General features: G+C 42.2%; 1 protein-coding gene and 1 long non-coding RNA gene across 2 annotated transcripts in view; one reads left to right on the forward strand and one right to left on the reverse strand.

Moving 5' to 3' along the window:
- Window positions 1-1095, reverse strand: part of TGFBR3 (transforming growth factor beta receptor 3) — a 215683-nt gene extending 214588 nt beyond the window's left edge. Inside the window, exon 1 of the mRNA XM_061633658.1 lies at window positions 656-1095. The gene's annotated coding sequence lies outside the window, so the exon portion shown is untranslated. The remainder of the gene's footprint in view (window positions 1-655) is intronic.
- Window positions 1096-9644: 8549 nt separating this feature from the next.
- LOC133387882 (uncharacterized) overlaps window positions 9645-14208 on the forward strand; it is a 35771-nt gene continuing 31207 nt past the window's right edge. Inside the window, exon 1 of the long non-coding RNA XR_009763591.1 lies at window positions 9645-9732. This is a non-coding gene — a long non-coding RNA (uncharacterized LOC133387882). The remainder of the gene's footprint in view (window positions 9733-14208) is intronic.

Below are 14208 nucleotides of genomic sequence, written 5' to 3' on the forward strand. Positions count from 1 at the left end.
ATATCTTAAATTGAGGGATCTGTGGGCAGTCAAACAACCAAGACAAAGCACTGACTCCAGATCGCTCCGTTTGGAATCTTATACTTCCTTTCAAGCGATCTGCGTTACTCAGTGCGAGACTTCCCGTTTCAAAGAGAAGTTACTCGACCGTTCACATCACCAGGGTAAACAGAAGCAAGATGATGGAGCCCGGCTCTGCCTATCTGTGCTGCCCTCTTAACCGCTTACAGCGGGGGAAATCCCAGAGGGAGCACCCAGCAGCCGGCCCTTCAGCTGGAATCCATCCATGACTATGCCATTCCAACAATGGGTGCGCGTCTCTTATCTCCAATTGCCAAACCCTGCTAGGAAAGCCACTGGCCCTTGCTACAAAGCCTTGGCGCTCATAAACACACACACACCAGCCAGCCAAATCCAGGGCTTGCTCTTGGCTGCTCCTAAGCAGCGAGGGCAGGAGTGGAGGAAGAAAGGGGGGACTGTCCCGGACCAAGAAAAGCTCTCCAAAAACCAGCAAGCATCTTTGCCCAGCACGCAAGCGCTTTCCGCTCTTTCAAGCGGGGGAACTGTCGCTTCCAGAACAACTCGGAAGAGGTTTTCTAGTCCCACGCAAACCCCAAGGACCAGAGGTCGCAGCAGTTTTCCCCTCCACTCCTACCTCGCAATAGATCTGTCAAAGCAGAAGATCACCGCGGGAGAAAACGGGCTGCAACTTTTTCGTCCGCGTTTCCCCGCACGCGCACGCACACTGCGAGTCGCAGCCGCGTCCCAGCTTACGCCATCCGGATCCTGCTTATACCCCTTAGCTGTGCGGCGGGGGAAGAGCCAAGACTCGCCAGCCCCCCAGGAGAAGCTCCAGTCCCAGGGAATGCCCCGATCGTCCGGAGCGAGCGTCAGGAAAGACGCACCAACTTGCTGCTCCCGGACTCTCGGATTAACCCCATCTTGCTAGGAGAGAAACATCCCTAACAGGACTCGTGTTCGGGCCCATCAGTCAGAGCCGAGGAAGCTTCCTATTGGGCAGGAGCCCTTGCCAAGGAAAACTCCTCCTCCCTCGCCTCCTGATTCTTCCTTTCCTTAGATGAGCCCCGAGAGCGACTTGGATCCCGTTTCCCTTATCCACGTGAGCGGAGACTTTTTTTTCCTCGCGGCCCCAGCAAGGCTTGGGAGTTTGTTGTGCATATCCGCGTTGGCGGAAACGTGTGTTGCCGGAGGAGGTGGCTCTTCAGCTTAGGCTAAACTACGGCTGATACAGCTTCTCGTCTTTTCTCTCTCCCATTCTTTCTGGCTCTTAGACATTTCAACGTTATGCAACGTTTCCGTTTAGTTTCTCTAGCCCTGGAAAGTGTATTACCACCCCACCTCCGTGATCCTCTGGCTTGATTAACGGTTACAGCCAGACAAGTTTTATATATTTATTCTTTCTACTACTCAGAACTTCCGATATTAGAAATTACATTTGCACGGCATTTTTGCATACATTGAATTGACTTGGCACAGGCTGTACTTTTTGTATTTCATTGCCGTTTGATCCCACTGTTTACCTCCCCCCCCCGTTCCACGCCCAGTCTCTCACTCTACACCGATGTATGTATCTGCCAACTCGGGATAATGCTTTATTCATCTGATGAAGTGGACTCTAGTTCACAGGTATGCCATAATAAATGCGTTAAACCTTCCACGCTTAGTCTCCACTCTGGAAGCTGCTTTTTATTTTTTACACACACACACACACACACACACACACACACACACACTAAAAACCCAGCAGCAATCCAACATTCCTGAACAATTTACTTAAAATGGCTTGACTGCTATGCATGTCTATGCGGAAGTAAGTCTCACTAAGTTCAACAGAATTTGCTAGGAGGGCTGTTTAGGATTGCAGCTTTAAAGTAAACACTGCATTCCGGCAGGATTCAATGGGATTTTCATCCAAGGGAGTTACATAACTTCTACTCCCCAGACAGGAACTACACGCAACAAAAGATTCAAATCATTAACAGCTGGATCGTACATGATCATGAAAAACTAAGACTCCCAAGTATTAAAAAAAGTTATGTAGTCTTCACATTCACCACATGTTCAATTATGAAAAAGATAGGACAGTTGGTTACTTAAGTACAAAAGGAGTCAAAAATAAGGAGTCCTACAGTGTGAATTCACCTAATTTTGACAGCATCCCAGCATTTTTTCCAACATAAGAAAGCAAGAACAGAACATCACAGAGGGGTGATTTGCGACTGGAGGCTTGAGCCTGATTGCTCACTATCTTATTTACTCACAACATTTCTATAATGGTCCTGAACAAAAAGTTCTCTGGGCAGTTCACACATGAAAGCTAAAGCCACGTAAAACAGCACCAGGATAAAACCAGCAACCGAAAATAGTGCAGAGAACTTTAAAAGCACTAAAATAAAAACATTTCAAAGAAATTAGTCTGCATAATTACATGGTTTCCTGCAAAGAATCCTGGGAACTGTAGTTTACCCCTTAGAGAGCTACAATTCCCAGCACCCATAACAAACTATAGTTCCCACGATTCTTTGGGGAAAGTCATGTGTTTTAAATGTCTAAATGTATTATTGTTATTATTTAGATTTATTGCCCACCCTTCACCCAGAAGTCCCAGGGCGAGTCACAACAGTTTTAAAGTACATAATTTAAAACAACCTAAAATCAAAACATCTCAAAAAATAGGGTGGGTCCTAAAAATATCAAGGTGTCAAAAAGTCAGGGTAAAGAGGTACATCTTCAACATTTTCCAAAAACTGTACCGTGAAGTTGCCAGACACACCTCTGTGGGGAGGGTGTTGCACAGCTTAGGAGTTGCCATAGAGAATGCCTTCTGGGCAACCAGCCTCCAAGCTTCTGAGGGTGGCAGAAATACCAAAAGGGTCCCCTCTGCTGATCTTGACACTCGAGAGAGTCTGTAGGGAAAGACGCAGTCAAAACACGGGTTATATGAGTTCTGAAGGGAACCTCAGCCAGTAATCTGGCTGCTGCATTTCAAAACAGTTGAAGTCATCTTCAAGGGCAGCCCCATATACTGTACAGCGCATTGCAATAATTCTGGGAGTTGCCAATGCATGGAGTACTGTAGACAAGTCATCTCTGTCCAGAAGGAACCAAAGCTGGTGAACCAGCCAGAGCTGGAAAAAGGCACTCCTAGCCACTGAGGCCACCTGAACCTCCAGTGACAATGCTGAATCAAGGAGTAACCCCAAGCTGCAGAGCTGCTCCTTCCAGGGGAGTGTAACCTTATCCAGAACAGGCCATCTGCCCACTTCCTGGACATGAGAACTCTGGAAACATAACATCTCTGTATTTTCAGGATTCAGCCTCAATTTAATGGCCCATATCCAGCCCATCATTTCCAAGCACCGGTTCAGCACTTCAGCCACCTCTCCTGATTCAGATGGAATAGAGAGGTTCAACTGGGTGTCATCTGCATATTAAGAGTACCTCACTCATCTCCTGATAACAGCTCCCAGTGGCTTCATATACATGTTAAATAGCATGGGGGACAAGATGAAACCCTGTGGAACACCACAGGATAGCTCCCATGATGCCTAACAGTAGTCTCCCATAAATAATATCAGGAAGCAGACCTAGAGGTATGAGTGGAACCTCGAAGCACAGTGCCCCCAACGCCCACCTCCCTGAGACACTCCAGAAGGATACCATGGCTAATAGTATCAAAAGCCGCTGAGAGATCAAGGAGAATGAGCAGGGTCATATTCCCCCTATTCCTCTCCAAACACATATCATCAACCAGGGTGACCAAGACAGTTTCAGTGTCATGGCCAGGCCTGAAGCCAGACTAGAATGGATCCAGGTAATCAGTTTCTTCCAAGCAGGGTTGAAGCTGGATCACAGCTTAAATATCTTAAGCTGTGTATTTTATCTGAATACCTGTGTAAAGGGAAAATATTATAAGATAACACAATAAAAACATTGGCATTGGAAAAAAAAGTTGTTCTGGATGTTTATCACAGCCTGGACTTACTTAGCCTTTTTGTAGGTCTATGGTCTATGTACAATGCCTTGCGAAAGTACTCAAACCCTGAACATGCTCTCATATTACTGAATTACAAATGGTACATTATAATTTCGTTCTGTATGATATTTTATTTTGAAACACTGAAACTCAAAATCAATTATTGTAAGGTGACTTTGGTTTTATGTTAGGAAATGTTTGTAAGACACATAAAAAACTGAAACATGCTGCTTGCATAAGTATTCAAACCCTATGGTGTGGATGCTCCCAGTTTACACAGATGAAAGAAATTGCCTTATTGAGGACGCAATTACCTTACCTCCACATTGCAGTTGCTGTCACATTGTCAGGATAAAACCCCCACTGTTGAAAGCCTCTTTACCTTCCCCAACCTTTTCTCATAAAACTATGCTCCCCCATGTCTTTTCACCCTCCTAAAGACTCAACCTCAGGATGCTCATGTCACAAAAGACACACTTAATTAAACTGACAAATAGATAAAAGGAGTCAAAGAACAGAGGGAGGGGGAAGTTTTCTGAGATTATCCATCAACTGCCCCAGTTAATCCTTACAGAACTGCTACCTCATTAACTTTTAAATGCAAAAGCATTCAGTAGAACCCTGAGATGAGGTTTTTTTTGGTTTTTTTTTTAAAACAACTTCTTTGGTATGGAGAAGATACTTGAAACCCCTGATTACCTGTGTATACCAAGGTTAAATAGGCAAGCGTTTGACCAGTGGGCCAGTTATTGAGTTCACATACATTACTGAGGCTTCCTGTTGAGAAAAATAATGCCTGTTAAGAAAAGTAACACAGGAAGTGAGATTTGCATTCTCAGAGGGCAGCAAGGATCTCAGTTTTACTGGTATGCACACCTTTTACTGTTGCTTACTTCCCTGCTTTTTTTAGCAATATAAACTTTAAAAATTATTCTGACTTTCAGCTTGTGAATGTTAAATTTACCGGCTGCACTATAAGAGAGGGATGGGGAACGTCAGGCCTCGTGGCTGAATGTAGCCCTCACGGCCTCTCTACCTGGCCTTTGGAGCTCTCCCCAGATCACACTGGCTCTCTCTCCTTAGGCGGTACCCCTCACTTGTCCTACTTTGCACCTGGAGTATTTTTACCTAACTGGAATGCATCCTGGGAAGTCTGATAATGTATCTTGCTTGCCTGGATAGAGAGGGGTATGTGGCTGTGTGTAGAAGCTACCATGCTAGCAACCGGGAGCCGTGATCGCCACTAGAGTCTCAAAATCAAATACATATGAGAGCCAAATTCCTTGTCTAATAGAGGGGAGTCTCCCTTTTTTAAATCACTTCTAAGCTGACTCATCTGAAGAGAATGACTCGATTTTGAAGCAATGAAGGCATTTGCTAGTCAATAGGAATGAATGTTGTCTAGCTGTTAGAACTTGTGCTGCTAAGCGGAACTCCCAGAATGGGTTGGAAAGCTTTTTTCTTGTAGCGTAGTGCACACAGTTTTAAGCATGCCATGTGCAGCCCAATCTTATGGCTCTTTACTAGGAGGTTAGATTGGAGCTCTGTGTTTAGGCAGATACAAGTCTCCCCACCCTGGATAATGCCCATGGTACAGAAGAGGTTTCCCCTTACTCCCGATGCTATGGCCCTAATCTAGATCTCCCACCACCTGGAGCTGCTTTTCACCACAGAGGGGAAAACTTGGAGCTTTAAATATTTAAATCTTCATTTCCCCCCTTTATGATTCATAGCAGATCTGGAGGGTGTGAGGTTGAATTCCCCTCTACTATGGCCCTGATCCAAATTTTGGAGTGGATAGGGTTATGGTTTATTTTAAAGAACATTTACATTGGATAATCTGATTTAACATTTTGCGAATTGTACTATTTTATTGAGGTATTATGTTCTATTGATGTATTGTTATGTTTGTTTTCTTTTGTAAGCCGCCTTGAGGGCCTTTTGGCCATAAGGCAGGATATAAATTTAATAAATAAATAAATAAATAAATAATAAACATGTAGTTGTAGTCAAGGTCCTACATAATTCAGAGTCAGAGGGCATAGGATTGCAGCCTAAAGGAGAACAGTATTCATGTACTTCTGGTTAAACATGGGAGGGCTCCACAATTCACCATATCAGCAACTAATGAATTAGCTTTATCAGCCCAGCTTGTTCTACTCAGTTGTGTAACACTCTAAAAGGTAACATTGTAACATCCTGAGTGAATTACTCAGGTTTTCCTGGGTCTTAATGGTGAAATGAAAACTAATAAATGGATTGGATAAGAATGTGCCCCCTACAGCAGGGGTGGGGAACCTGAGTCCTTCAGAAGTTGCTGGACTACAACTCCCATCATCCCTGATAACTGAACATGCTGGCTAGGGCTAATGAGATTTGGAGTCCAACATCTGGAGGGCCATAGGTTCTGTATCCCTGCTGTACAGCTACCCTATAATGAGTTCCAGCTATTATAAAACATCACTCAGTCAGCACCCAATCCTCATCCTTCCACTGAGGATGAAGCTTAACAGAAGTGGGGCCCTATCAGCATAGGGCACATGTTCAGAATGTTGGCAGTAAAGCACCAACATGTTACAGGTGACCTGAACTGGGGGGAGGGGGGTTGATAGACAGAAAGGCAATTATTATGGTCTCTGCTGATTCCTCCTCTAAAGTGTTTGTTCTTTCTAGGCTTTGTTCCTCCCCTTCCTCCCTTCTTTTCCTGTCTTTGTTCTCAGTTAATTAGTAATGGCTTCATGGCTGCTTCAGCATGTATGACTTCACCTCTTTTTAGTAATAAACCTTAAATTTCTGTATTCTTTCAACTACCAGTTATAACAGACCAGTTGTTTCTGCTCCGCTGCAGTATATATCTACCAAAAACTCTAACACAGAAGAAGTTTATTTATGATGGGGTCATCAACATAAATAAATAAATAAATAAATAAATAAATAAATAAATAAATAAATAAATAACACGGGCCCACAGGTGCCAATGTGGCCACCAATACCTCCCGTGGCACTCATGAAAGATCTCAGTAAATATCTCCTCAAAAATCTACAGTGCATGAGACTCTTTGCTCTTCTCACTCCATTCCTGTTTGTACTGGCTTAGCCCTTCCTACATTGAAAATGCTTCCTTAAACATGCCCACATTTTATTGAATGTCAGCATTGGATGCCCTCCTTTCAATTCTGAATAGATGAGAGGTGCAAAGAGCTTCTTTCTGTGAGCAAGTGTGGCAGTCCCTGATGAAGGTACCTTTTTGCCCCCCATGAGGGAGGTTGCTGATTGGTGAGCGTACCCACACCATTTTGTGGTCCTGTTTCTTTTAGATGTGGCAGCCATTTTATGTTATGCCACAGCCCCCATGGCAACTATTTTCTGACTGGTGCCCATTACACTTTCTCAAAATTTCAAATGTGCCTATGGACCCGAAAAAAGGTTGTCAACACCAGATTTATGATTTATATTTATGTTTACACAGCATCTCCCCCTCAGCCCCCAGGTCCATCTACCACCTTCACTATCTAAGTCAGTGGAAAGAGATGTACATGTATATGTACTCCCCACCCCCTTTCAGGGATTTTGCCCACATTTGAAATAGTGCACAACAGCTTCAGACTGGAAAGATAGGCAGTTAGAATATAGTCTTGTATGTACTTAAACAACATCCAATAAGATGATACAAAATTATTGCTTCAACCAAAGAGAGGCATCTGGGCTTACAGTTCTTAGAAAAGTCACTTTTAAAGTTGTCCATGGACAACCAGCAGGGTAGTACAGTGAGGCTTGATTAGATTTGAAGGTTGGGCATTCACAATCTCAGGATGTCCCATGTTAACTAAATAGATGGTTTTTGACAGGAAACATACAGCTTGATTTGCCCTCTTCTAGCTCATTTTCAGACACAGAATGATTTGAGCCAAGGTGCTCTATGAGGGAACATACAAAATGGCAGTGGAATCCCCACCAGCAAAGGGATCAGTTACTGATACATACAGAAATAAAATAAGAGTCTTATGCCAAAGGTTGACTGCTATGCAAATTGCAAACCAACCTGATTTGAATCAGAATGACCTTCACTGTTATGGCTGATGTTGAGAGACAAACTACATTCACACCATACAATTATTCCACTTTAAACAATCATGGCTTCCCCCAAAGATTCATGGGAAGTGTAGTTTGCAAAGGGTGCTAACAGTTGTTAAGAGACCCCCTATTCCTCTCACAGAGCTACAATTGCCAGAGTGGTTTAACAGTCAGTCCCTCTTCCCAGAGAACTCTGGAAATTGTAGCTCTCTAAGGGGAAGAGGGGTCTCCTCTCAGTACCCTTCAAAAATTACACTTCCAGAATTCTTTGGGGAAAGCCACAACTCTTTAAAGTGAAACAATAGAAGAATAATTAATGTGGTCACAGTGTGGTGAAACAACTAGAAGGGTTAATTTTGGCTTGGCTTGGCTTGGCTTTGTTTTGTTGTATCTACATATAATAGCAATATTCTCAGGTTGTGAGGTTTTTGTGTGGTCAAAACAACACCATCCACACCCAAAGAGAGGAGGTATGATCAGCCTTGGGAAACCCCAAGGGTTGAAGGACTACATAAATATCTTCAGGGCAAACAAACCTAAGCAGGGGAACTCCCTACAAAACAGCTCATTGAAGAGGGAGTGTGCTCAATGGTCATGGAATGCTGATGGGCTGTTGAGGAGGGGGATTGAAAATGGAATGGAAGGGGGAATAGAATGGAATATCCTGGAAGAAGGCATGACTGGGTAGAACCCTGAACAGGAGCACTCCACACATCTTGATGCAGGTTCCACTTGCACCTCTCTGTTTTTCAACAAAAAAATATGATTTTCACTCATTCCATGTTCTTATTTTGTGGAAACAGCAAGGGAGCATTCTCCCAGATTCTTAAACAAAAGTTCTAAGTAGATTTGTGGCAAGGATACCCTATAGCAGGTATGTCCTCAAGGTGTGATTAGTCAATAAAATAAGCACAACTGTGAAAGCTGCCAGAACTGTTGGGCACAAGTTAGGGCTGATTTCTCACAACTTTTTGTTTTAAACGTGTTGGAACATTTGGCAAGTTTCAGCATGCCATTACTCTGTCTTATCACCACTCTCCTACTTTTAGGATGCATAATCTTTGTGTGTGACAAGAGAGGTGTGGGAGAGGAAATTCCCTTAAACTAAAAAGGAAAAAGGGTAAGTTGCATCTATATTGAAATATATTTCAATACGCAACATAGTCTACTCTTAACCCTTCAGTCCAAGCCAGTTTAAGGAAATGTGATTCTTGCTAATGATATTCAGAAATCTGATTTGAATTTAAATACTAATTCCAAACACCTATTTTTACATGTGTGTAAATGGAGGCTGATACAATACCATTGCTTTTTCTGCCACAGAAGAATCCTGTAAAGGTTTTCCCATCAAAATGCATAAAATTATGATCCAGGTATATTTTTATTTCATTTTTATTTCCTTTGTAAGTTGTATCATTGCTATGGCAGTTTTGGTCAAAGCAATTAATAAAGGGCACTGGTATTAACCTTAATTCAATTGGGATTGCTTCATTTTAGGGATTCAGTGGGATTCGTTTTGTTTGTGGATTAGGGCACAGAACCCAGAGGACAGGTACACAGGACTCTGGTTTGAAATTGGCTTCACTTCCATCACAGTATCCTAACAGTTATACAGAGAGAAATCCCTGATCTGAGTGCTTGTTGGGAACAAAGTCACAACTGTAAGTATTTTCCATCAAATCCTTAGCTTACAGACACATACATTGAAAAGATGAAATAGGTGAGCAGTTTCTCTGCCCTGGTAACCCCTTCCAAATTCAGTGATAGAAGAAATATGGTGGATGGGAGCCAATAATATTTTTAACTTTACTTTAAGCACTTGGATCTAATGCAGGGAAGTGCAGCAAATTAATCTATTTTACAAACATGGGTCTAAAACCCAGGGTGGTGATGGTGGTGGTGATGGTAAGGAGAGAGATCTCAGGGGAGTTTTGGGTGGGGGGTGGAGTGACAGGAGGGAAGAATTAAGAAATCCCACCCTGCCCCTACTAATTCTCTGCTATAAATCACCTCCTCCTGGGAATGCTTTGGAGCCAAGAAGCAGCTATAAGGCCAATTTTTACCCACAGTGAGTTTGTCAGATGTAGCTTGGCCCTAAACGTGAGATTGTAACTGTGTTGAGTTGGCTCTGGAGCAATAAGGAAATTACACATGCCAAAATAAAATAGAAGGTACCTAATTTTTTTTAAAAAGCAAAACCTAAGAGCATTTCTGGAATCCTAGGGGTACTGCTAAACTTTGGCAGATGTTGGTTACATAAACAGATGGAAATTACATAGGGCAAGGTCCAGCCAAAGTTAAGCCATTTAGTCTCCATTGGCTTTACAAGGAGATATTTTAGCATGTGCTGTTGAAATAAATGGGACTTTAAAGTGTGTCTTCAGGTGTGTGACCCTGGTGTTTAAATAAGCCATACTGATAATTTTTCTTAATGCTGGAGAGTACCTGTGCAGGGTAGAGTCCATTAACTTGGTCCATACAGGTGTTTTTTCCACATTGTAAATTCCACTGGATTTCAATGGAGACATTTTAATAGGAGGGGAAAAGCCAATCTTATATTGTTGCATTCATGTTCTTCTCCAAGTGGTGAAAAGTTCCAGGGGTACAGCACTTCCCCAGGTTTAGATCCCCTTTACTGGAGGCTTCTTGGAATATGCAATGGTGACTGATGCCAATTGGGACTGGTAGGGAAGAAAGCAAAGAGGCCAACAGTAGGTGGAGCTAGAGCCCATGACAGACAGAGCCAACAAATTTTAGCTTTATCCCCATCCTCCTTCCTGCTGTGTTCTAGAAAAGCGATACTGAGGTTAAGCAGGAGGAAGGTGACAGCCAGTGCCACCCCATGGACTGGTTGTAAGTAAGGAGGCAAGCAGGCTGAGGCTGGTAGGGCAGTGCCCCATTTGCCCTAATAGTCTAGCCTCTACTGGGAATATGAAATATTTGTAGTTATTTACAAATATCCAGGTTGAACATAGGTGGGAACATAGCTTAAACACTCCACCAGACAGCCAAAGCACACTGCTCTAACATCAGATCTCTAGGGAGACATAGTAAGTACCCTAAGATGCTTACAGAGCCCCAAGTCAGCTTTCTGTATCCATTTCTCTGTTTCATTCAAACTGCAATCTCCTTTGTTTCCTCTCTCACAATGATACCTCCCACAACCTGCCCACACCACCTACTAGAGGGAATTGGAATGTGGATGAATCATCTCATTCAGCTATCACCTACCTTCTTGGGCCTTCTTGACTCCCATGGAAACATAATATCAGGGCTATCAACAACACTTTTTTGTCAACTCTAAGGTCACATCTACACCATATATTGAAAGCACATGGCTTCCTCCTAAGACTCCTGGAAATTGTAGTTTACCCTTCACAGAGCTACAATTTCCAGTACCCTTAATCCAACTACATTTCTCAGGAGTCGTAGGAGGAAGTAATGTACTTTATGGTGTGGATAAGACCTAAGAGAATGGCCAGGTATTGCCTCAGGGCCACCTACATTGATAATTCTGCTCACAGAAATATGATAGGAGGCATGTACATCCTATAAAAATACTTTTATGTAATGTCATCTTTCTCACAGCACATTAGTGCAATTTCATTTTGCACTATTGAAGCACCTGTTTACAAATGACATCTGGAGGTTGCTTTAAATCAGTACTTGGCAGATGACACCACATGGTGCAGTGGCCCTCCCAATACAATTTGTATGATTTTCTTTATGCCACTACAAACCTGCTTTTTTGCATGTTTGCAATGTCTTGGAGAAAGTGGTTCAATAGACATGTGGTGCATAGGTGTCTCACCGCATGTGAGAACCACTACTTGGGTGGTGATTTAAGGCGACTCCGTTAGCAGCCATGATATCAAACCACTTCTATCAGGTGAATGTAGTTCTTTAAAAAAACAAAAAGCCTAGCGTTGAAATTTATTTGGCTTTGTAGCACAATCCTATACATATATACTCAAAAGTATGCCCCACTGTCTTCAATGTAGCTTTCTCCCACATGTGTATAGGACTTTAGCCTTAATATAGTAATCAACTATTGCTTTTGTTGTGTTACTGATGGTATGATGAATTTTAATCCTCAATATTGTGATCTAAGAATACACTTATTTAACTTTTCCCAGCTATTTCATTGTGATCTGTATTACGGTAATACAGCATAAAACAGAAAATGTCAAAGTAGGCCTCCCCTTCTAAGGATGAGTGATATCTTTTGTTCAATGCATTCTAAGTTATTTTACAGTTTTTCAAGATATCAGAAAGGGACCTATATTGAAGTTTTATATTATTACTTATTTATAAAGCGTCTCAGGTCCCATCCACACCATACATTTAAAGCACATTGAAACCACACAGCTTCCCCCATAGAAACCTGGGAACACACAGAGCTACAATTCCCAGCATCCTTAACAAACTACAGTAGGGCTGAGCCGCTCTGGGATGATCCCCAGCTACTCTCACAGTCAATGTTGGCTGGCATAAGGCCTGATTTGGGCCTGATAGCTGCACCAGTGTGAAGCCGGGACACGGACTGATCCCAAGCTGCCTGGTCCTCACCTTCCACCACTGAGTGGCCAAGCTGTGGATGTGGTGGTAGATCTGCAGAACTTTGGTGGCAGCAGCACATTTGAACTGCAATCTTTGGCTATGCAACACATGTAGATATGGTACTTAGCGCAAGAACACTTCTGTTTCATTAAATGCACATGGAAAAGCAACATCACTGAGAGAGAAAACACACTCAAAAAAGCCTCCCCAAGAAACAGAGTAAATGCTTAGAGGGAGCACTGAAATTGGTGCACTTCTCAAGTTCACTTTTAACTAAATTAATGAACATGTGCTCACACAAAGCTACCTATCATAAGTGAAAATAATTGAGAACACTTTAGAGCACTACTATTTCTGTAGACTGCTTAGCACAATTCCTTCCTTTTATATAATACCTTTCATTAAATGTTAAAAAACACACAGTGGAACAAATTGGGATGGGGGCAATAAGAATAAAGTCTGAGAGGTGGATTTACATTCTCATTGCTACTAATCTTAAAAGGCGTAAATGAGCTCCATAAATGAACAACACTATCCTGGGACAGACTATTCCCTGTGGAATTAATGACGAAAGCAAGCAAGCCATGAAATAAAGAAAGAGCTTTGCATAATTTTGTTCTATATGAACTCAAAATCAGACAAGGAGGTGACCAAGTACAACAAATGACTTTGGTTCTGAATCTGATATTGTGGTTTGAATACACACATTAATCACATTGAAAAAGGACTATTGGTGGCAGAGTGGCATGAGCAATTGTTTTGCAAAAATCAGAAACAAATCGGCCTCCCAGCCTATTTATTATTAGGAGTGTAAATTCATCAGTTTAATCAGTAGATCCATCTACTAAAGTTTAATAAAATTAATCAATAACTTTCTCAACTAAAAGTTTGTTGGCTAACCAATGGGGCTGAAAGTTAAGGGCACACTTTTTTTTTTTTTTTAAAAGAGCATTTTGGTTCTGGTATGTTACTAAAATAGGGAATGAAACAAAATGTTAAATGTGGCCTTTCCTACCAACAATGAGTGGGATTTTTAAAAATAAAATCACAAGTTATATTACATTTCCATCAATGCAAAAATGTACTTGTTGAGGTTTGTAGTAATAGGGCCCACCCTGAAAATAGGATCAGTAGTTCACCCTAAAATTGACTTTTGGTCCACAAGGCACTGCTCAGTATCCTAGAGGTATTAATAATGACCACTATCTGGATCAGGGCAGGCTGGCCTTACCATAAGCCAAGATGACTTACGTGTTTTGGGCAACAATTCCAGAGAGAGCCCATGTTTCTACCTCCAACATCCCTGTGTGTATATTTTTTTTTAAAAGCAGGAAAGGGTATCATTTTGTCATTTTGTCTCGTATGTAAAAATGTCTAGAGCTGGAGGTCCAGGTGCAGACAGACACTCCACCTCAATTTACCTTAAGATCACTGCCACAGACTCAATGTCACAAGAATATGCCTCCTCCCACAGAGGATACTGTTCAAAGAAAGCCACAGAGATGTACTGTACTTTGCTATGTTTCTATGGAGGAAGAGACAGTAATCAAAGTGACTACCTCAGTCTTTACTAACCT

This window comes from Rhineura floridana, chromosome 6, assembly GCF_030035675.1.
Source record: "Rhineura floridana isolate rRhiFlo1 chromosome 6, rRhiFlo1.hap2, whole genome shotgun sequence".
NCBI classification, from domain to species: domain Eukaryota; kingdom Metazoa; phylum Chordata; class Lepidosauria; order Squamata; family Rhineuridae; genus Rhineura; species Rhineura floridana.